Below are 25,032 nucleotides of genomic sequence, written 5' to 3'. Positions count from 1 at the left end.
CTGTGGGAAGGAATTCAGTAATTCTTACATATTTAGTAGTGTTGATTTAAGATAATACTGAAACAATTTAAGTGGAATATTTCTTGTACTGAAAACCTGCATCCTTTAAGTTTATGAAACTTTGGAGTTTTTTCCTTTTTTTTTTTTCCCCTCCCTTTTTTCTAAATCTAAGTGGCGTAGTTGGGATTTTCTAGCAAACTACTAGCTGGATTCTTCTCCAGACTAGGATACCTCATATGACTTAGGTAAGTCATAAGGTGTGTAAGATCCTTCTATGGCAGTGAGATCTAGCCAATAAAATAAATGGAGTTGAGAAAGCATTTCAGACCGACCTAAGCTAGATACCTGCATTTGGCCTTCTGAATTGCTTTTTGCACTGCGTGAATTCCATTTACTCCCTCTTCTTTGACCATGGTGGATACATACCCAGTGAACAGGCAGACATCAAAATGTCACTGCCTTCATCTGGAGCTGAATTATCCTGAATATTTTCAGTTTTCGCTGGATTAAAAAAAATGGACCCTTGGTAGCAGGGAGAATGAACTTCCATGGGGCTAGGAGTATGAGTACGTGCACCAGGACAGGGACCAGCTTCAGTACCTTGTAAGAAATATCTTTTTATTTAATTCTTCTTGGCTTGAAAAAGTCTTTGGAATGAAGGTAACTGAAGTTCTGGAGTTGTAATAACAAACCCCCAAATTCCTCATTATTATAGTGTAATTGATGGGAAAGGCTGAGAAGTAAAAAAAGAAAATATTGACTTTCATACGTTTAAATTTTATTTATGTGATGCTGGTCCAAAATCACCAAAATAACTCATGATACTTTATTATATACGTATGCATATGTGTGCGTGTGTATAACTTGGGTCATTTTTAAAAAATGTAAGTTTCTTAGTCTCCCCAAAATGAGCCGTCTCACAGCTTATGGAAAAAGACATGCTTTTGTCCTTTCCCACCAATCTAAAACTTCAAAGGCCAGATGGGACTTCACATGAAACATAACTTAATGATTTTTATCTCACAGTGGATTCTGGGAACCTCTCGTATCTGATGCTGCTGAATTTGATAAATAAAAGGAGTTTTTATCTTCCTAGCCTGTGCCTTTTTTGAATGTGATTCTGAATAAACATTCCTAATTTCACAGTCTCAGTAAAAAAACAGAGGAAAGGAAGGCAAACGACAAATCTGGATGAGAGAAACTGATACAGTTCAGTTTGGCAACATTCAGCTGCGAATTTATGAAAGTCTGGTTTACTTTCTAGGAATAATCACAACTGCACTTTTTTAAAGACTGTTTTCTGGGATATTGCTTGTTCTTTCACTTTTATGACTTGAAGAATAGGTATATTTATCATTATAGGCAAATGTTAATAAATGTTTATTTACATTCAAGCCTTTAAACTTTAAAGAACTCTCAAAAAATTACTCGTTGCATTAAAAAAGGGTTCCAATTCTTGCTGGGATTTTTGTCCATCTAGAGAATTTTGCTCTATTCTGAGATATCTTTTTTTTCTAATACAGGTAGCCTTTTAGTAGCATTTCATATACCTTTCCATTCCTGGAAGCGTGCATTAGTTGATAGATTATGGGAATGTATCGTTGGTAAATTTGACTATGCTGTTCTCGATCATCAGAAAAGTATATTTAGATCTGAATTTCTGAATGACATTTTTAAGAGAAGGTGCAGAATTTGCAGAAAGTGTTGCATTGCAAGTAATTTAAGCAGCTCAGATTAACCACAATTGGGTTGAACACATCTTTGTCAAAAAGCAAAATAAATCCAATATGACTTGGAGAATACTTGTATTTCAGTAGAAACTCTTCTTACCTCTAGAAGTTACGTAGATGGTGTTCTTTCTTCAAGACTTTATACAAGGCAGTCATAACTAACTAGGAAAACACAGGGCTTGATATTTCTCCCTTATGGCTGAATATGTACCAGGCATTTCATTAAAAAAATAATAATCACGAAACCGCAGTACAAGTGAAGAAAAGGGAGCGGTGGTGTGTGGGGAATTAGATCACATAGTAAAAGCAGTGAGTGTCCTGCATGGACTTATTATGGAGAGTAAACAACATTTTATATTTGCTAGCTTTTTCCCCAAATAATTTTGGACAACTTCATCAAACTGGATCATTTGTTACCAAACTTGTTCATTTGTCACCAAAATACCTAGTTTTTTGGTATTCATTTAAAGGTTAAAATCAGCTTCAGCACCAAGAAATGGTTTAATATGGGAAAGATTATGAAGGGAGTTATAACTAGATCCTGGTTTTCTGAAAGGAAATCCAGACCTGTGTGTAAGTTGGAGACAAGAACTGGGGCTTTTAGACAATTTTTTTTTTTTTTTTTTTTTCCGATTTAGCTGTGGTTCCCTCTTCACCTTAGCTTTGAAAAAGCAGTTGCTAAGAAAAGAACACGACCTCGTGTGCTGACTCTGGGGAAAACCCATGTCCCCATGGGATCATGGAAAAATGCACCATGGGGTTTTTGGGCATCGCAACATCCAGCAGCAACTTCATTTTACAGCTCTGCCAAAAGATGTCGCCGGACACCCAGCACCCTGCCAGGGTATCTGCTTTGCCGGGTGTGGGGAGCCCTGCCAAACTGCATGCATCCTACCCAGCCAAAAGGCTTTTCCTCAAAAGCCTATTGCTTGAGCGCAGCACAGCCTGACCTTAGTTAGCTTCTGAGCTCAGTGTTGTAGTGTTGTACCATGGTATGGCTGAAGCTCTTTTCCCATTTCATGAGCTATTCCTCGATCTTGTATAGAACTTTGTCCGGGTTCAGGCTTTGGTGACTGTGCTGTGCAACAAGCTGAAATGCCCACAGACATCTAACTGGAAAATACAGGAAAGAAATAGCAATACAAAAGGATGATCTTATACTATGTATCTTTGTATTTAAGTACTACTTCCTTTTTGAGTTAAAAACCATTTTGGATTTGCTCATCCCATTCACTGTGGAAAAGCCAGGTTAATAATTGGATTGCAAATAAGAAAAAAAATAAAAATAAAAATGCTGGGATTTCCACAACGAGCCCAGAAATCTGTTTTACATCCCTCGCCCAGGCACGGTACTGTTCTGAACTGTAAATGTGCTTTTTCCTCCATGTGGGCAATGAATCAGCAAATGCTACGGGAGTTCAGGGTGAAATGTCAGGTGCTGTTTCAACAGTCGGTCTTTCACAAGCACTAGGGTGGATCCTTGCAGAGGGTACCGACCTCTGAATTAGGGACCCAGTGGCAGCGTTAACGCCCTTATCTCTGCTCCTCTCTGAATGGGGAAAATAATACCTCCCAAAGATGTGCTGCCTATTTTGGTTAATTGATGCCTGACCACAAACTGCTTAATAAATAAGTTCTGTCTGGAAAATATTATTCCCTGAAATCATGTCTGAATTACCCAAAAGTCAAATTAAGTAATTGAGAAAGCATCTGCTGTGTGGAAGGATGTTTGTTTGTTTGTTTGTCCTGTGTTTTGTGGGGTTTTTTTGGTTTACCAGGACAATCACTATAGCATCTGTCTGGGAGGAGGTTTATTTGCAGAACCACAGCACAAATCTTGAGATGAGGGAGTATTACAAAGAAATGGCATGCCTTTCAAATGAAGGCTACAAATAGGTTTGCAACTTTCTTCTGTCTTTGGTAAATTACCCAAGTGAGGCCAAATCACATTCCTAAAGACAGTCCCCTGGCATCCTTCAATAAACAGATTTTGCCCTGTGTATAAAATGTTTAGCTCGGTGCTTTATGAAGTAAAGGTCATCTGAACAGAGATGTTGCAATAAAGGGCTGCCTGAAAGTGCTTCCACTGAGCGTGAATAGCAGCGATATCGCCTTGAAAACTCTGTGCTAATTGATTAAACTCCCAACAAACTAATTTTAATTAGCCGTACTAGGTTAACTTTATTCTTCCGTTTTATGATTCCAAAGGTTTGTTAATAGTGCATATACAGCCCCAGTTATTTATTACTGAAAAATATTAAGGTATCGGAGAGAAATATGAATGTTGTAGAAACAGTGACTTTTTTTACACACGAGTTTTCTGCTAAAATGCACCTGCTCTCAGCTAGTAGGTTAAAGAACCTTTTTTTTTTTTTTCATTGCTGCTGGTCCTTAATATTCACAGGTTTGCACCCTCAAATTGCTCCTAAATCGGCTGTCACTCTTGGAGCTCTTAGGAAGCAGTCAGTGCACATACTGAAGGCACATGCAGTCCTCCTGAACTTCTCATTTATGGCTGCTTGGAACTGTTCTTGAGGGTTATGAGCACCCCAGGAATGTATGTAGCATGTATATTTTAAGAAGGGTTAAGCTGCCTGGTAATTAATTACCCAACTGCCTGCTGATTGTCCCCAAATATTTGGTATCTTTTCATATCTTGTTGTAGAGCAAAACCTCTGGGTGCTTTGGCTCTTCTTATAACAGCTGGCCTTATTTCAGTTCTGTAATGGTGAAACGGAGGACAGACAGACATACTTTTTTGTCTTAGTACATACATAGCAGTGTATTTTAGCTATAAAATGCCCCCACAGTGTTTGGAAAGTTGGTATTTATTTTCTTCAACTTCAACCCACCTTTCCAACGGAGATATTCATGTTTGTGGCTCACACAGAAGTGTAGTCCAAGCTTAACATAAGAGATCTAGAGAAGGGAAGCAGTGTGAAGATATCACTACTGGTCTGCAATTTGAGTGTAACAGTGCAGTCTGGTTCTCTTATGGGTGTTTAAATTTCTAAGGACACAGATATTGCATCTGTGTCTGTAAAAAACCAAGTTCCTCTCCTGCAGCATGGTCTGCAAAACAGGCCCTGCCACTGAAACTGGAGGAAACGTACTGTTTCTTTACCGTGGTTTCTGGAAGGTAGCAAAGAGGAGGCTGCATGCTGCGTCTAGAACATACCTTGTGTCTGGAACAACATGCCTTGTGATCTAGGACATGATGCTCCTACCTCTGATGTTACCCTTGCAGGTGATCATGGGCATATCATCCTCTTCTGGGTATGTTTCTTCCCATGCTGGATTGGACAAGTTGTACTTGCATCTTCCATTCTAAAATGTTTTGATTTACTGATAAAAAATGCTCCGGAACCAGCGCGTTGGTCTGTTTAGGGTGATGTGCCGTGCTTTTTTTAAACACTGTATCACCAGTTTTAGGTAAATGGAGCCATTGCTTTATGTAGAGGTAAGAGGTGACAGCTGTACCCTCCTGCAACGAGGTGGTGGGTCTGGCATTGGGTGTAGCCTTGTAACACAAGGCAGCAGCCTTGAGCTCTGTGAGCTTGGAGACACTGATACCTCGTGGAGGAGCGAGGTACCAGATCATAGAGTCCAACTGTTAACCTAACACTACCAAGTCCACCACTCAACTATGCCCCAAACGCTTCCCTAGACAGCCCGTTCCAGTGCTTGACAACCCTTTTGGGGAAGGAATTTTTCCTAATGACCAATCTAAACCTCCCCTGGCACAACTTGAGGCCATTTCCCCTCATCCCATTGCTTGTTACTTGGCAGAAGAGACCAGCTCCCCCCTCCTCTCAGGCAGTTGTAGGGAGCAACGAGGGCTCCCCTCAGCCTCTTCTGCTCCAGGCTGAACACCCCCAGCTGCTCCCCAGCAGCCTTGGGCTCCAGACCCCTCTCCAGCTTCGTTGCCCTTCTCTGGACACACTCCAGCCCCTCCATGCCCTTCTGGGAGTGAGGGGCCCAACACTGAACACATCCAAGGTGCAGCCTCACCAGTGCCCAGTACAGGGGGATGATGACTGCCCTGCTCCTGCTGGCCACACTATGCCTGATACAAGCCAGTATGCTTTGGCCTCCTTGGGCCACCTGGTCACCCTGCTGGCTCATATTCAGCTGCCTGTCAACCAACACCCCCAGGTCCTTTTCTGCTGGGCAGCTTTCCAGCCCCTCTTCCCCACATCTGTAGCGTTGCATGGGGTTGGTGTGACCCCAGTGCAGGATCTGGCCCTTGGCCTTGTTGACCCTCATGCAATTAGCCTTGGCCTGTCCACCCAGCCTGTCCAGGTCCTTCTGCAGAGTCCTCCTCCCCTCCAGCAGATCCGCACTCCCACCCAATTTGGTGTCATCTGCAAACTTTCAGATTTTTTATAGATAATAAACTGAACTGGCACCAGTACTGAGCCCTGGGGAACACCATTTGTGACTGGCCACTAACTGCATTTAACTCCACTACAATTCTTTGGACCTGGCCATCCAGGCAGTTTTTTTTACCCAGTGAAGAGTCTGCTTGTCCAGGCCATGAGCAGCCAGTTTCTCCAGGAAAATGCTGTGGGAAGTGGTGTCAAAGGCTTTACTAAAGCCTAGGTAGACGATATTCACAGCCTTTCTCTCATCCATTAAGCGGGTCACCTTGTCATATAAGGAGATCATAGGAGGACCTGCCTTTCATAAACCCATGCCTGATCCGGCTGGGCCTGATCCCCTGGTTGTCCTATGAGTAACGCATGGTGGCACTCATGTTGTTTTGGTCAATAACTTTCCCTGACACTGAGGTCAGGCTGAGAGGCCTGTAGCTCCTTGAATCCTCCTTCCAGCTCTTCTTGTAGATGGGTGTCACGTTTGCTAACCTCCAGTCAACTGGGACCCTCCCCAGTTAGCCAGGACTGCTGATAAAGGATCGAAAGAAGCCTCCTTCATCCTGGGGCTGTGGTTGTAACCAACTGTCCATCACTTCTGCATAAAGCAATGCCTGTTGCTGAGGTTAAAACCATCATCTTTTTCCTTTGGGCACGGTATGCAAGGGGTAGGTAACACAAGTACTGCATCTCTCAAAGTGCTCCAGATGTGTTGTGTGAAGTAAGGATAATAATGATGTCATGCAGAAAATGGTGTCACACCATGAGCTCTGCCAAGTGCCCACGTATGGTTTGTGTTTGTTTAGCAGAGCTCGAACCCATCTGGTTGGGCAGAAGATGTGTTAACGAACCGTTTCCCCCTTCTAATAGGCATTTGGGATCAGCATTTGTTGGTAGGCATGAGACCTGCTGTCTGCTACCTGTGCGGGATTTTGCACCTCTGCTTGAGGGGGACAGTTCACCCCTTTGTGCCCCCACCAAGGGCTCATCTGCCCGGTGCTCCAGATGGACCATCGGTCTGCACGTCAGCGAGCTGGTGCCAGCAAGTTGTCACCAGGCTTCTGGCTCGGGTTACCCCCAAGTACATGCTGTAGACTGTCGAAACACTTTAGGGAATCTGTGTTACTAGCAGCAGAAAAAGAAACCTATTCTGGGACTGCCGCTTCATCTGAATTTCAAGGTAGTTGAAAGAAAAAGGGGAGTTGAGGAAGGAGGGAATACTCCAACACCATGTTAGCTCTGCTCTACTGTGGGCAGTGGGAATGTCGATACTAGCTCTGAAGAGGCTCAAAAGTATATTCAAAACATGACGTGGACAAAATAACCTCCAAGCCTCTTCTCCCTGCTTTGATTTCCAGTATGTCCCTTATTCCTGCAATAGGGTAACAGCCAATTCGTTTCATGAGAGCTGGGCTGAGAAAATGTTTTGATTAACTGGAATAGCCCCGTTTATTTAGGTGTTGCAAATTTTGGGCAAAGGCCACCAACTATCTTTAAATTAGACACTGTAATAGGTGATGATTGTGCAATATGGACTTGGAGCTTTAGTATGTGAACATTAAATTTATTACAGTACCCTCTGAGCTTGGGTCTCACTTGCCAAATAGGCTAATCTACTAATTCACTTTGCTTCTAGCTGCTCTCAGAACAAAACCAACTTTCAAACATTTTCCATTTGCAATTGTAATCAAAGGACAAGCAGTGATACAAGAAATGAAGCAATGTGGGTGAAGTAGAACAAAATCATTTAGTGGGCTACTGGAGGAACAATTTAAAATGCTTAAACATGCCAAAAGGAAGGGGCGGTAGACCAGAATTCCACTTTCACGAACAGCGTATCAGAAAATGAGTGAAACTATAAAGCGCTGGCTAGAAATCTAAGGTGAGGGTGTTTTGGGTGTTTGGTTTTGTTTTTTTATTTTTTCTTTTCCTATTTTATGTATTTAAGGATTTAATGCATCTGAAAACTTGGCAAGCAAGTTCCAGTATTGGAGGCACGATCCAATGTTATATGCATGGTTAACGTGGTTCCTCAGTCCAAGGGGTTGTCAAGTTTGGATGGTACAGGGGATGAATGGGAGTTAAAACAGTGTTAATGGGGTTAAAGACCTGAGATCAAAAAGTATTCTTGGGTAGAAACACTGAGGTGGTGAAGAGATTATATCACCTGATGGCTGGGTTAGAGAAGAGTATTATGGCGAGGACTGGGCTTTTACAGGACTAGTGTAATTTGTGGGCTCTCTTTAGCTGCACATTCCTTTTTATATTTTTTTAATAAAGTCTACAAAACATTTTTAAAACTAGCTTCTCCTTCTGTTGCCTTTTTAATTTTTTTTTTATTCCCCCCCTTTGCCCCCCGAAATGTCATACAAAACCCTCCAGCTCTCTTCTCCAGGCTCAATTAGTGCTTTCAGTTCATATTAGGTTTCGGTATCCATCCGACCCTCCCCGCAGGGTTTCAAGGCCTGCTTCAGCCCTCCTGGCCACCGCCTTCCCACCAGCAGAACTCTGCTCCCTGAAGGTCTCTCCCAGGCACGCTGCCCACAAGGCATGGCCCGAGTCTCCTCTTGCTCTTAATCGCTGTTGATTAAAGTCAATGGCAAACTGCTTTTATATTTGGTGTAGAGACACATGACTGCTACCTTATATCCTCCAGCCCGAGGATGCTGCAAACCCTTCACTGTCCAAGCATACCTGCTTTGTGGGACGTGGAAAAGGGTGGGTGAAATATTCACCAGATCTTTTCCTGGCAAATATCACTTCTTCGTTGTTTTGTTTTTTTCTTTAGTTTTCATATCTCTTGCTAAATATTTTCTATCATTTGTTGGGTTTGTTTGTTTTCTCCTGGTTTTCTTTTACCTGGCAGAAGACCAACTTTCTGGACTGTGGTGTGGTCTAGAAAAATGAATTCAGGGGAGGACAGAGGTAGAGAAAGGGAATGAAGCAGATACAAAAGTTTTTAGCTTCTTCAGCCTACCATAGTGTGAGGGCTGAGAAGTCACGCTATGATTTTTATATGAACTTTGGGATGTGGGCTTAACACCAGGGAAGGGAAAGACCTTGAAATTAGACAGCAGTGTCCATGCAGTGTCCATTCATCCTCTTCCTTTCCAGCTTTGTGCCTTTTTCACTAAAACAAGTAGTCATACTTACCTGCATGGCTTTGGCAAGGGCGAGGAGAGGAGGAAGCCTTTCTCAGCCCACTTTTGTCTTTTCCAGACTAATTAAAAGCTGCAGAAGCCCATTAAAAACCTGTGACTACTTGGGAGGGTCTCAAGATCGTTATAAGTTTTGTTGGTGACCCGAACTAGAAATCGCAAACTAGAAGGAGAGAGAGAAAGACAGGGAGGGGAAAACAAAAAAAAAAAGCAAACAAACAAAAAAGTATTGCCAAATTCTCTTCTTACCCTCTCTGAATCTTTTTCTGTTCCCAGCCCAGGGAGTCAATTGCAAAGCATGGTAATAAGTATATATATTGTTATTTGAAACAACTAGATGAATGTTTAACTGCCCAGGAGCTTTTCTTATCTGTGTAGTGTTACAAAGGTATAAAACCCCTTATTAGCACCCTTTAATGATGAGTTGAAGTTAATGGCCCTGAGCTAGGCTTTGAGCCATCACCTCCTCCCAGATGGTCATTAATTCTCAGGAGGTGCCCTGTACATTGCTCATTATTGCTTAAGATAATATTTTGTAGCTTTTAAAAAATTTTCTGTCACTGTTCCTTTAGTAAACTTGTTATTCTGCTTCCAAGAAGGTGTACAGCGTGTCGAAAATCATGCTTTATTGCACCCTTGTAACCCCTCTGACTATTGGACTGGAGCTGTGGTTTGCAAAGCTGGACAGTTTTTTTAAAAAAATGTATACCTAATATTGCATCCATAATAGATGGGAATGGTTCCAAAACCATCTATTGCATAATTACCTAATTAATACAATCTGTAATAATTAAAAATCCTTTGGAGAATTTGTAAAAACATTTTACTATGCATGTGTCGTGGATAATTTTTAGACTTGGTGTCTCAGCTGTTTGCTTTTTTTTGTTGTTTTTAATTTGGTCTTTCAAATTGCCAACAGTCTTATTGCTGCTTTGTGGCCCAGGCACTTAACAAATTTCATTTCTCAAACGGAAGGGACCAAATTTTCTCCCCAGAAGTGCAGTTTGCAGGCAAGGGCAACTTCCAGTGCTACCTTTTCTTTTGCTGAGACAAACACAAAAGGCAGGTTTACATAAGTATATTCAAAGGGTTTTTTCAACTGTTGGAGAGACAATAAGGAAAAAGAGAAAATTCCAAGTAACCAAAATTGCTTTGGGCTAGACTTTTAAATCAAGATACAAAAATTGATTTTACAGATGCATTATAACCCCACTCATCTCAAACTGGTCCTACAGTGCAATTGTATTGGCAGTACTTATTTACTCTCGCAAATATTCTGGAGCGTTATATAAACCTCTGCTGCTGTAAGTAGCAGCTATGTAGCCCATGGTGACACCTCTTTGCATGTTTGAGATGTACAGGCAGGACACGAGGTGGTGCCCCCAAATGGCTTTTACTTGGTGATGAAGGCACAGGGCTCTCGTGCAGCCGGTGGCACTCAGTCCCTCGTTATACTATATCAAGGGCAAGCTGGTTGATGGTAAACTCCTTAGCAAAGTGGTGCATGTAGCCTCAGCAGCAATAAGAGGAGACACTTCTTTAACAGCTGCACAACTCCGCTCCTCCGCCCCTGTACCTGGAGCTCTTGCTCTTACATTCAGCAGAGCAAACCCAGGAGCAGTATTAGCCTCACAAATGCACCATTTCAGGTCAGTTCTCATTTCTCTAAGATAGCATGGGAAAGCTTTTTATTTCCCTTTCCATTTCCTTTTTTTTTTTTTTTTTTTTTTTTTTTTTTTTTTTTTTTAAGAAAAAAAAAACAAAACCCAAGCAGGCATCACAAGCAAAGGGTAATGGTGAAATCTCTGCTGTCCTGGACAGCCCCACCGACTGCAGCTGATGCCAGTGCTACAAGCAGAAGCTTTTTCCTCATTTGTCTCCCTCTGTAATACCTAAAACAAAATGCTTTTGATTTGGCAAATGTTGTTGAAAAGACTCTGTCTGCTTACACCTTAATATCAGGTAATTAGTTAAAACTGGGGCATCCCGGGATCCATAACCTTGACTTTGTTATTACCAAATCCTCCCCGCTTCAAAACCCAGATGGCAAACTCTGCAGAAACAGGACTCGCGTCATTCAAACCAGCACTGGCTCCTTGTTTGGTGAGAGAAGTTTTCTTTGAAGAAATGATTAAGCGTAGTGGACAGCATTAGGTGTGTGGTCAATGCGGGAGGTCCTCAATGAACAATTATTAGAAAAGAAAGGGGGTTTGCTTTTTCAAAGTGTGGGATTGCATCAAATTGATTCTTAATTGTGAAATCCCTTTTTCACCTCAAGAGAGGCACATAGTAGTTTTGTCAGCTTAGTTTGTTGTTTAACTTTTTTCAGTAACTCCAGTTACGGCAAAGTTTATAGTACTTGAAATGAAAATGTTCACCTCCTTGTATTTCTAGTTTTTAGAAGGCCAGAAGAACTAATTTATTTGCCAGAGAAAGCAGACTGGACAATTTGACCTTTAGGGCTTATTACTGATCATTGCACACCAGCTGATGGAAAAAAAAAAATAAAAAAAAAATCCCAAACTAACAAAGTAATGAGGACCACACCCGAAACCATCTTTAAATCGCAGCAAGAAAACAGTGAACGATGCAGACGGAGTGTGGTGTTGTGAATGACGTTGTTGGTTTTATGTAGTGCTAGTAAAACTGTGGTGGAAAAAATGCAAAGGAGAGATTTTGAAGTATGGTCTTTTGGAAAAGATTTTGGGGTTATTTTTGGTTTCTTGAGGCTGCTTGAGGCATGCCCAGCAGTGCGAAGGCTTTGCTTGGGTGCTGGCTGGGATGAGCGCCATGGGGGTTTGCCCTTGGCTTGTCGACTTGTTTGCATCTTATTACTCTCCATCAGTGATGCCCAGCACATCGTGCCAGAGCAGAAAGTTGCTTTTCCTTTCTGGAGAGCACCTGTAACTTGGAGCCATAACTTCATTCGGGCTTTTTCTGACGGAATTGTCTTTCTGTAACAAAGCAGGCTTTTCCAACCTCCTTGTTATAAAGAGCGCGAACAGGTTTTGGCCTCAAAGTCAGTAAACAAGGACTGAAGATCAGCCCAAACATGTGCTCTTCAGTCCCCAGATCACGGGATTGCGGTTCACTGGCCACCTCTTCCCTGCACGAGTGCTGTGAGAAATTCCCCCTCGCTCAGCACCACTGTAAATCTTCCAATGACAAACTCAGCTCAAACTTCTGGCAGCCAGGTTCAAGCAAGTTAAGGAGCTCCCCCAATACACTGTGTACCTAAGATACTTAATTCTGGCTGCAGCTGTTAAGTAACTTCTTGATTTTTTCATAACCAAGGCAACTAAAATACTTCTTTCTTTTTTTTTTTAATCTGTTTTGCAATCGCCATGAATCATATGATCAGCCTAAGGATATATATTTTGCAAATGAAACCAGATTATTATTAGTCTTAGCTATTTCAGCATAAGGAAGAAGGAAGACAAAATATTCAATTACTTTTTGCAGACCAGTTGCATTTTGTTTTAACTTCTCCAATACACACCAAGGAAGGTAAGGGCCACATGAAATACTTTCATGTGTGCAGGGTGATAAGCGATATAAGTGATAACTTTGAGAATTGAATACCACTTTTGGTCCACAAAATAAAATAAAAAAAACCCAAAAGCCAAACAAACCATATTTGGGGTTTAAATGAAAAGGAACACAAGTATTTCTATGATCTTGTTACTTCTTTCTCCCCCCCCCCACGCTGGCAGGAGATTTCTTGAGACAAATTGTGCCAGTAAATCAGCATTTCCAGTCCTTTAATATACATTTCTGGAGGTATTTTTTTCCAAAGAGAGCACTTCTGGGAACGACAGCAACACGCTTGGTATTGCTCCAGCTGCCTGGCAGTGCGGTGTGCTCAGCATCACTTGCCTTTCGGTGGTGGTTGTAGGGCACCTGTGCTTTATTTGCTGTGTTATACCTTTGCAGTTTTGCCTCTCTGACTTTTTAAAAAGATAATGTGCCTGCCAGGCATTTCTTGGTAGCTTGCCACAACTCAAATGCTAACCTGTAACTGCTCCTGAAGTCACTGCTCAGGTGTCAGGTATTGCTGTCAGTAATTTTTTTGATAGCCATAATATGGCCATGACTAATGTTATTCTTACTACACTCTTGTTTTTATTTTCATGTGTCTTTGCAAACAGTTACACTAATTCAAAATGAACAGCGGTTGTTTAAATCGTTTGTGACCGAGTGGTGTAAGAGGATGTAGCACATCATCTGAAAGGCTACAGTATGTTTTGTGACATCATCGTGACATAATGTCAAACATCATGTGACAGCTCTTATTGCACAGGTGTCATTACATTTTGCATCAAAAGGCTGAAAATACCTTTTGTCAGTTTGCTAATTGCCTTGTATTCCTGTCTGGTAACCTCCAGCACCATCACCTTGGTGAAACGTAGAGGGCCGAACGCAATGGCGTTTCCACCCTCATGCCCAATGCTACCCTGTCCCGCACCAGCTAAGGCTGCAGCTCATGGCAGGCACAACTCCTACTCTGCTTTCTGGTGTTAACGTTGGCTGCTTTTGATTCTGCACTGATTTTAAAATGATTTATTTAAAGGCTTGAGGGCTACTTTTGGGGCTAGAAAGTCTTCTACTGATCCCGGTTTCAGCCAGCATCAACTCTGACTTCATGAAATAGAGTCAGATTCTGAAAATTGAACAGAAGTAACTAACATGAGAATTTTTAGGGTCTTAGAGCTGGTGATCAACATGTCTAGTGGGGAGAGGAATAACCTGGGAGGCACAGGTTACTTGTAATGAAAAATAAGGGAGTTCTCGGTTTTGTTTTGGTTTGTTTTTTTTTTTTTTAAAAAGGGCCCATTTTTGTGTGCTAAGGAAGCTGTAGATCTGATTCTTTTTCCTAGTAATTTTTTTCCCATTGCCTTCAACTGAACCAGGATTTCTCTTCTTAGATTGTAGAGTTTATCTGAACGTTTAGATCATACTGACTGCTTGAGCTGTGCCATATTTTTTTTTTTTTAAAGGTCAGTGTCTTCTGCTGCCTAGAAATGCAGTTTTACTTCTTGCTCAGAGTTTACCCTACAGAATGCTTGGCAGCGCAGCACGGCTTTTCACGTACGCTCAGTCCTGTTGCATGTCCTGTTGTACTCGGTCGGATGGGTCTGCGAGTGGGAGCTCCTGCTGCTGGCGCTGGGACAGCAAGGAGCTGTCTCCTGCCTGCCTTAAGTCAGCCAGACACACAGCAAGCTGTGAAAGTACTTTTCTCTGCAGCATACATTGCATCAACCAAGGGAAGTGAATCTATAATGCGCAAAGCAACACCCATCTCCCCCAACCCAACACTTGTCCCTCGATTACTAACTTTGTGTAAACTTGAAATACTTGGCCTATTGTAAACTTTGAAAGAATAAAGTCCAACATCCCTCATTAGGGTTTATTGTTGCTGGAATTAGAAATCTTTCACATCTAAAATCAGTCTGGGCTGTTACTAACTCAGATTGAAGCAACTAGAGTGTTACATATGGATCAAATACAGCCCATAATTAACCAATGCCAGCATTACGTTATTACCGACAATTTACAATTACAGTCCATTTACACAGTGCTTTCTTCTATGATTATCCCATGGAAATTTGTGATAACTATCAGTGCAATCAGTAAAGCTTACATTTAAACTTTTTTAAACAACCGAGCATGAGAAATAAGATAAGCTATGGGAGAATTTTACAGGTGTTAGAAAAATTGGTCAAGGAATTATCGCCGGTGTACTTACGATTCATGTTGTTACGCACTCTTTCTTTGTGTAGGAGCACTTTTCTGATACCTTTTGATAAGAGTTTACAGGTAATTAGTAAACTATGACCCCTTGTACTTTTTCCTTTAACTCTGAAGGCATGCACATTTAGGACAGTTTAATTCTTTGGATTGCTTTAAATATGGAGCTTTATGGGAATCGCTGGTTTTGGATTCAAACCTCTGATTCAGGCCTGAATCAGAAGTTTCTTATGCTTCTGGATAAATCATCTTTTGTGGCTTTTCTTAATTTTCTCCTCTCACTCCTCCCTGATTACCAAAAAAAAAAAAAAAAAAAAAAAAAAATGCTTTAAAGGAAAAACTTCGAGCTGGTGTTTTCTCTCTTCCATGCATGGTGTGATGAAGCAGAAACTTAGGGAGAAAATTAAGTCATGAAACCTCAGTCAACTGCAAGTAAAAATAAATGACCAAAACAGAAGTGAGGTGTGAAGTTGGTAAATTTTTAGTAGCTCTGGAATACAGATTCCAAGTAAATTTGTCGCAGATGACATGATTCATATAGTTTTATTGCATACAAAGTTTATTTTGCAAATTATGGATCCTTTGTTACCACTGTGGTGGGTGCTTTAGGAATCCTTGAGATATTAGATAGATGTAAGTGTGTAAACCAGGCAGTGAATACCAATGCCAGAAGGGTTTTATGTTGGTCGAGGACTAGATTTTATCCTCAGTTTTAGAAGGAGATATTTATTACAAGGAAGTCATCTTGTTTGGGGTTGGTTTGGTTTTTTTTTTTTTTGGTGTGCAATGGAGCATTATTTAATTAAATGCCATATAAGCTGGACAAGGAAAAGTTCATTTTTTTTTTTGGGATGCGTTGTAATTTGTTCCTTAACTATTAGTTAGGCAGCTGTACTCAGCATATCAGGTTTCCTAAATGAAGAATCACTGCCTTTGGATACAAGAAGAAATATGATTTCAGGCAACCAATAGCTCCAAAACAACTGGGCGTGTATCTTCAGCGAGGTACTCTCTCCCTTAAACATAGCACAGGCTGAGGGAAAGGTTGTCCTTAAGGAGAAATAAAATGAGCCGACAGTAAGTGACATAATTTTGAGTCTGGGGACGTCTGGATTGCGAGGAGGAGGAAGGGAGGTGCAGAGGAGAAAAAAAAACAAACAAACAACAAACCAACAAAAGCCAAAGCTCATTATAACAAGAAGAGGCTCAAAGGTGAGACAGATGGTCATTTATCCAGTGATTCCAATAAAATGTGTTCAGTTTTGTTTACTTTAGGTCTGGCAGTATCAATTTGAATATTGCCGTTTAACCTCCAATCTGTATATTCAGTGAAGGGTGCCTTCTATCATTTTTATGGGAACCTCACTGAGAGAGACAGTCAACGATCTGTTACTTCTCAGAAAAAAAAAATCCAATCCAAAAAAAAAAAAAAAAAAAAAAACCAAACCAAAAAAAAAAAAAAAAAGACAAACCACCTTGCCTACTACAAAAAATGAAGGCTCAAAATGCTCAAAAATACTGAGGGGTTGGATGTTCATCTGAAAAAGTCAGTGAGAACTGTGGTAACCAAAATTTGTAGTGAAGCTCACAGAGTAATTTGGACAAATGAACTGAACAAATATTTCCATTTAACTCAGGAACTGAGCAAAGGCTTGTCACAGCTAAGCAGGTCAGAGAGCCTCTGGCTTGGGTGGTTTGATGTCCAGAATGCTACGTGGTAAACTTCTATAAGCTGAGTTTAATTTAAGACATAGTTCTTTGTGAAAATGCAAGCTTTACTTGGAACACTTAGGGGGAGGTAATTTTCATATATGCTCGTTCATATGTGTCTAATTTAATTCCACATAAATTTGCTGGGAATTTAACCACAGCCCTCTGTTGGAGTTGAGTTAGGCCAGTGCTGATCACTTCGATTGTCTGATCAAAATGCCTTTATTGACAATATTAAGAGAATTAATACCTCCCAGAATTTCAACTGATGGGGATGGAAATCATAAGAAAATCAGGGATATGCCAGAAGACCAAGAGATCTTGAATGGAAATCCTGATGCAGAAACCTTAGGGAAATCGCACACCTTAGGGCTGCTTTCCTTGGGGAAAAGCAGTTATGCAGCAAAAACATTTTTCTTAGGGAAATTATAATCTCTTTCACCTGATAAACACATTGAAGCTACGTTTCACCCCTTACACACGCAGAGACACCTTGCACCCCTCCCTCAAGGCTTGCTTTCTCTCCCCTCTCCCACTGATGAAATACCCCTCCATCTCTCTCTCATGCCCTTCTCCCACCACCCTCAAGTTACCCAGCATCTCCAGGACATTCCCACCCACATCAGAGGAACCTGACTATGTACCCAGTAATAAGTTTCTTTCTTAAAAATCAAACCATTTAAGGGTTCCATATCAAAAAAAAACAGGGAAGCAGTGCAAAGTGTAATGCATATAATAGAAAACAGGATTTTTATTGTCAGCAGTTTTAGGCAGCGGCAGAAGTTTTGCTGAACCACTGAAAGGAACTAACACTAACAAGAGGAAGATGAGCAGAAAGATGCATCGCAGTAATCAAATCTGATTGTAATAAAGGCATTAAAAAGAATCTCTGTGTTAGTTAAGCACGAAAAAGTCTTTTTCTGGAAACCCTGTTTAGATGAGGAAATACTGAAAATGTTAGTAGTGTGCTCAGATGTGGAAATCCTAGTGTCAAAAATGACCCCAGATTTGCTAAAATATCCGAATAGTAAGGTATCTATTGCTGCAACACAAAAAAGGAGTATTGCCCCTTGTCACCACCACCACCTTTCTACATTCTGCCAGTCACTAGTAACCCATTATTTTTGGGGATTTAGACAAGCCCTAATAAAAGTTTTCGGAGCTTAAATTTCAAACCATTTGAAAACTAGAAGATTGCCATACCAGAATTTGATGGAAAAATTATAAATAGATTATCTGGTCCATGAAGAAAACACCCTCTCTAGTGGCTCTGCAGTAGGAAACGCTGTATTTATTGAATACCAGTGAAACTGGAATAAAAGCCAGTAGAATGACACGCACAGTTTCAGTGTGGCTGGAGGTATGTTAAAGGAACAAACAAAATCCTGGTGCCAGATAGGACAGAAACCAACCCCTAAGATAGTACAGCACAGGACATTAGACAGTCCAATAAAACTACATGGTTCACAGAACTGAAGGCAGCTGCAATCTCTAATAACATGAGTACAGTCAAGGACCCTGCAACAGAGTTAATAAGCAGATCATTACAGACTCTGACCAAGGCAGTCTCCATACTGACCTAATCGAAATCCAGAATGAAAATTATCGTAACGTGCATGATGAACTAATTAGCCTGGAGCTGGGTTGCTTCCACCTGCTCTAGTATCTCAATTTAGAATGGTAAATTAAAACCAAAAAGAGATAAGAGAACATGCCAGAAGAAGAAAATGTGGTTCTTTAACATGGGAAGGTGGCACGGGCTTTAAGAAAACTGGGCTCCTCTGTCTCACCATTGCCAAGTAGACCAGGTTTTTAATGAGTCTCCATGCTCACATCGAGATGGGATGGCCAGTCCCTAAAATAAAAAAATATTTGTCCGTCTAAGAGAGGGTTTAGGCTGGCTGCAGGGATGTGGATTAAATCTGTGATGCCTGGAGGCTCTGCTCTTTGGACCTCTAAATTTTCTCCTCTTTCTTAACATCCCTGCCACTTTGCTGTGGGGAGGCCTGCCCTGCATTGCACAGGGCTTGTGTGTCAGCCCCACACTGGTGGCCCAGCTCCCATATCTGTACTGGGTGAGGACAGGTCCAGATGAACAGGGGAAGAGGTGGCAGTTCTCATGCAGGCAGCTGCCAGGTGGTGGCTCTGTTCCCCACCCCTTGCACAAGAACATTGTGGCTGGAGCTCTGGAGCCTTCACCAAGACTGTGAAGATGTGGGGAAAGCTTTCTTCCCTCCTTCCTGAGGATGTTTTCCGTCTCCTTTCTCCAGGGACTATTGTGACTAACCAGATCTAGGAGAAAGCTCACCAAGAGTTTGGTCAAGCTGGGCCACTGTGCACCGATGAGCAGAGGGGCTCATGTGAGAAGCCGGAGGTTGACTGTGCCCTGCTGCTTCGGGTACCCATCAAGCAGGGACAGGATTTGAATCTTGCCTCCTGAAACACCCATGCATTTTGCACTGCACTGGTGTTGAATTAGAAAAGAGACTGTGAATGATCTGGAATGCAAGATTTCTGGCTTCCTCTCTTGACTCATGGTCCTGACTATGCTGTGGTATGGTTTCAAGTAAAAGGAATGCTAATTCTTAGCAAACTGTTAGCTAATGCATCATATAAGGAAACGTGAGGTAGTGGAAAAGTGTTGCCCAGAGATTTACCGTGCAAAATAAGTGAAGAGTTGGCTTTTGCTACTTGCAATAGCATTTGAGTCCTTCTGTCTACTTGCAGATCCACCCGCGAGTACCAGAGTTGTGTATAGGAGAGGCTTGAAGAGTTCAGAGCTGGGCAATTAGCACAGCTCCCATGTGCAGATAGATTTATAAGGCCATGACAGCTTAGTGCAAAAAGTAAATACACAGGAATGTGGCAGAACTAGATCTAAACAAGATATAGGTGATTCTTTCTACTTTGTGTTGGAGAAATAGTCAGTCAGAAGGAAAAAAAAACACACAGCCTAGAACTGGCCTGGGAAACTCAGCTACCGGATAATCCTTTCGGAGCCTAAACTATCTACTAAATGAGATATCTCTGGGTACGTTCTTTTAATATCATGCAGTAAAGGACAACTTCTTATGTCTGTCTTAAAGGTGTTCGGTGTCTTTCGCTATCAGAGTAACTAGACTATTTGACTCTTCCTATAATGTGTTGGCAATTTTTTCTTCCTAATAATTCATCTTTCTTTAGTTCTGGTTCAGTATTCATCCGGTAAATCTTTTAGTCAAACACTTAAGGATTTGTGCCACTTGCATGAGTTCCCACTGACCATAATCTAGATTAATGGTGCCTCAACTCACCTTGCATGCTCTGTGGCTGTGACCGAACACGTGTGGGTGCATGTGCTTGATATTTGGTGACAATGAATGATCTACTGGTAGATTTTGCAAAGCTCAAGCTTTGTTTGTAGGTTTGGCTACTTGCTGGGGAAAAGAAAGAGAGGAATGGCTGCAAACAAAAATAGAATTGCTCAAAATCTCATTTTCTGAACGTTGTTCTACATTCAAAGGGCAGATATTCCCTCCTCTGCAGACTGCCCATACCAATGTCCTCTTGCATCATGCAGTGCTGCTGACTTGGGTGATTTACTGAGAGCCTCATGATTTTGCACGTTTTTTCCCTTGTGGTTTTGGAGGAGAGTTTGAGAATAAGATCTGTAAGATTAAAAAACAACAACAACAACGAGCAGGAAAATGAAAGTCCGTATCAGTTCAGAAGAAGTCTTGTGCTCTGCAATGTAAGCTTGTGGTTTGGGGAGGAGAGTGGACACAGGCTCCCTGAGCGCCCATGGCACTCGCGGCACCGAGCACTGTGTGCAGATGGATCCGTGTTGCCTTGCGCCGCTGTCATTGGGAGTACGACGAAGGATGCGAGTACCAGGGCGGCTGCAGAGGGCTGACGTGTGAAATAGGTGGTGAGGAACAGGGAGCAGAAAGAAAGACTCCAGGCCCCCGTGTACACATGCGTATCCTAGAGTCCTGGCTTTAGCTGGGAAATGGGAAAGGTTTTAATTTAAAATTTGATTTAAGGGAGAGAGACTTTTTCATTAGTGTAGCAGTTACTCACTCAGTTGGGAGCTATTCGAAGAAATTAAAGTACATTTGGCAATCTATATGCGCATCAAACTCCACTGAAAGGAGAAAGTTATTTTTTTTAATATAGTCAATGTCATCCACTCTCTTTTAAGTTTTTGGTTTAATTTTTTTTTTTTTTTTTTTCCCCCTGTTAGCATAGGATTGTTTTTCTTGCAATCAACTGAAAAAAACACACTGGAAAACATTTTCTTATGGTCTTTTTATTTTTTTCTTTCCAAAGACATTTTTCAGGGGGTGAAAAAGGGGAAAGATGTTTAAGTCAAGCAAACGATAAAAAGAGAGAGGAGAGTGGTTCAGAGAAGAGTGTGTTGTGTACATAGTCCCCTTCTTATACGCAGTTACCTCCTTTCTCATAGAGCTTAGCATAAACTTTTGTAACTTGTGGGGTTTTTTTTTTCCCTTTTGTCAAAAAAAATTATGAAAGTGTCACTTTTCCTTTGCAGTTAATTCAGGAGAGATCCTCAATTTGAGCAGGGCACATTTTCATGCAAATACAGCAGCACAGTTTCCAGCCCCCTAATAGCTTCTTACAAATGATGTGCCATTACAACGAGGTTTATTTAAACAAATTTAATACATCTTTAATCAAGCTGGAGAGCATTTTCAAAGGTCACGCTCCAAATCAGGATCACTGTTCAGAGCTTATCAAAGTATTAGCTTAAGGGGGAGGGAGAATTATTTCTTGGACAAGTAATTTTAGGCAAATCTTTATTTACATTTTTATTCAGTTATTAAATTTTATTCCTTTCCCTCCTCCTCCTAGTCTCCATTTATGAACCTATAAGAAAGTCTGTAAATGGAGCCATAAGCATATCACAGCAGTTACTATTTCCAGGGGCTATTCCTTTGAATCTAGTGGGCCTATAAAAGCAAGGATGAAGTCACATGTTTTTTTAAACACGAGCTATGTGTATCCATTTCATACAACAAGCTCTTGCCTGAGGATCTGATATTAGGATAAATATATGATTAGATATATTTTAAATTAACAAAACAAGTTAAAAACAAATTTTGAGCATAATGGGTATTTAAAGGTGTTTTCTTGTTCCTGCTGCGAGAGGATGATTGTTCATGTTAAGTCCCATTAAAACTAATGGGAGCTGCACTAACACACCGAGGGAATCTACCCCAGGTCACACCTCTGGTATCGTTCATTAGGCATATATCTTTAAATAGGTCACAAATGTTTTAACTCGTATGTAACTGGTCTCTGCGTAGGGCTGTTGGTGTCTCCGGTGACAGCACCTCACCCTGTGTTTTGCCGTGTGCTCTGGAGTCAGTGTTCTCAGAGCCCACGCTCGTGTCCATAAAACTCAATAATTTGGCCTTTGCTTTACAGAAGTAGCTAATGAGGCACCAGGATTAAAGGAGGAGTGAACGCTGGAAGTGTGAAGACAGAAATACCCCTGAGATTTTAATGCTCATTAGACTGAGGCGGCTTCAAACTTTTCAATATGGGGAAGTAAACCTGGGCATCTGAGAAGATAATGAAAAAAGCTTGTGCAGGCCCTGTTAATTCTCTTTTTAAGTCTCACCTTGCAGCAAGCATTTGGTAATAGGGTTAGAAAGGAGCTATGGTGGTGTAATGAAAAGGCGCTCCTGGGAAGCTGGTTTTGCAGGCCACTGGCTTGGGTTGGTTGATGTGAAGAATATTTTGTGCCCAAGCCTTCAATCCTCACCAAGAAATCTTTGCATCTAGCACCTATGGCATCCACACGGCTTCCAGCTTGAGAGGCAAGGAATATGTAAAATAAATAAAGTGTACTCATATCACACGTTTTTCACTGATTTATGAGCCGGTGGGTGTCCCTCGATGCTTTTGGCAGAGCAATGGTGCAGATGTGATGTGCTAAGTGTCAGCCTGGGTGCATTCGTTCTTTGCTTATGGCAAGGACTTTTGGTGACTCGCAGAAAAATGCTGGTTATCATTTGCCTTTCTGAATTGCACTCACTCAAAGGTCTTTATGAAAATGGGCAAAGAAATAACTGTCCAGATGTGCAGCTACAACCAAGCATCATAAAACACAGATGTTGCTTCAGTACGGGACACGGGTTTGGTTGCTGAAAATTATAGGTGTCTTCAGGCGTCTGCAATCGGAGAAAGAAAATGATGCTATGTGATATTTATGACAAAAAAAATCCTCCCTGATTCAGAGTAAAACTGAAGGCAGTTGACCTGGTGAGGCTCAATGGTGCAATGGCCAAATTCCTGTAGTGAACACTTAGTTGTTCACTGTAGACAACCATCTGCTGAGCAACAAAATCAAAACACAGTTTTGGTCAGCTTAGGGTGAGGAAATGCATGGTTGTGTCCCAAAATCAAATCTATGAGAAATGCAGTGTGCTCATAGCCTTTATTCCCCCCCCACCTTTTTTTTTTCCATTCACATCCACGCTATGATTATTTGCCCTTCTTTGCTTGCCTATCAAAATTATGTATTTACCTGCAGCCAGCAAGGAAGCGCTAAGCACATGTGTGAGTCTGGGCTGGCGAATTGACCCAAATTCAAAAGCAAACTTGTTTGAAATATGTTTCAGTTGGGTCATATATCTTCCAGTCTATGGATGCTAATTCTGTGCTGTACACTTGCCGGATAACATGGCAAGGTACCATATTGGCATATCCTGCTGTGAAGTAACACAAGAAAGTGCAACATCCCATTTCTAGAGACCTGTCTGAATCTGAAAGGAATGTGAATATTTTTATCTGAAATAATTAATGTTCACAGAATAATTTAGCCAACAATTTGCTGCATTTATTTTTCAACTTCTAAATGGCACGTTTCCATGGTGGTTATAGATTTTTATTTATTTGGGTTTTAGTAATCATGCATGTTTTTTCAGTGATGGTTAGTATTTGGCATCCACCCTTTGTTGCTGGTGACGTAAAGGACATGATATTGTTTCCTTTCATTCCTTAGAAGGGCCTTTTAAAGAGGAGGACTTGAAGAAACTTTGAACTTCTGAGCAAGTTTATAGAGCAATACCAGATCAGTAGTATTAGGGAGCATCAAAGGACATTTAAGTGCCTGAAAGGTCTGGACTTCTACTTTCTCTGTTGTTAATGGGACTGTGGATTCAAATCCCTTGGTTTCTGAGACTCTTGCTTCATCTTTCCTTTTTTCGCTCATATAAAGCATTCCTTAGAGAAAAAAAAAAAGCAATGAAAAAAGGGGATACTTCATGAAATGTAATAACAATGCACAGACCTCAGGCTGAGTTTTATCACAGTCATGTGGCGTCATATTTTCTTTTTTGGGGACAGCTTTACCTGTGCAGTCAGCTGCCTGTGCTGTGTATTCAGTAGCTCCTGGGTGAACAGTACCCCAGAGCCCCAGCCCATGACCCTCCTATGGTTGGTGCTGCATAAGCACAACATAAAAGGACTCCTCCCAGTCCAAAGAAGGCAAAATAGATGAAGACGGAGACTGCCAGAAGGAGCGCGGAAAAGTTAATAAACTTTGGTAGACCTTAGGTTGGACCGAGTATGCTGGCACCAAGCCAGAAAAAAAATGCGAAGGAAGGAAGGGTGAGGGGAAATAGCTGCAGAAGGCATACATTTGGGGGGCTGTACAGCTAGAATTGAGTACACAAGGACACCAGGCCATTACAGGTAATCTCAAGATGTGGTCACTGGGCTGGAGGTTAAATGAAAAACCATTTGTCGTACTTGCAACAGCACATCTCCACGCCGATGTACAGATGATAAAGGAAGACTTCAAAGCTCCTATAGTCTTCCTTTCCACTGGACTTATGTGGGTGGCGATCCTCTTGTCTACAGGTGCAGTGAGATTCCGCTTCCTTGCAAATTCCCATGTGACACTTGAGCAATAGCTATCCCTACCAGCTTATCCATCTATTTCCTCTCCTTAATATTTAGAAGTTTATAAGAAATTCACTATTAAGACTGCCTTTTCTATGACACTTTCTAAATTACACTAGCAGCATGTCTAGGGTTTTTTTTCACTCCATATTTGTATTATATTGGTTTTAGTTCCTTTTCTGTTTTCAGCAGTTTACGTGCCAGTTATTTGAAAATCAATTCTTTCGAATATTTTGTTTGACCATAATGGGTTCCTTGACCTCTTTGGGTTCCCAGCTCACAGCAGGGAGTTAGTGCTTGCGCTTGTAGCAAGTTTTGTTCCCCTGGTTTGACAGGCAATGACTCTTCCCAGTACGTACTTGGGTGTATACAGTAAAATATTCCAGATGCGAATACTGATGT

The sequence above is a fragment of the Egretta garzetta genome, unplaced genomic scaffold (genome assembly GCF_000687185.1).
Source record: "Egretta garzetta isolate BGI_Z169 unplaced genomic scaffold, ASM68718v1 scaffold197, whole genome shotgun sequence".
Classification (NCBI taxonomy): Eukaryota; Metazoa; Chordata; class Aves; order Pelecaniformes; family Ardeidae; genus Egretta; species Egretta garzetta.
The sequence above is the reverse complement of the archived record's forward strand: the minus strand, read 5'-3'. Positions refer to the sequence as shown.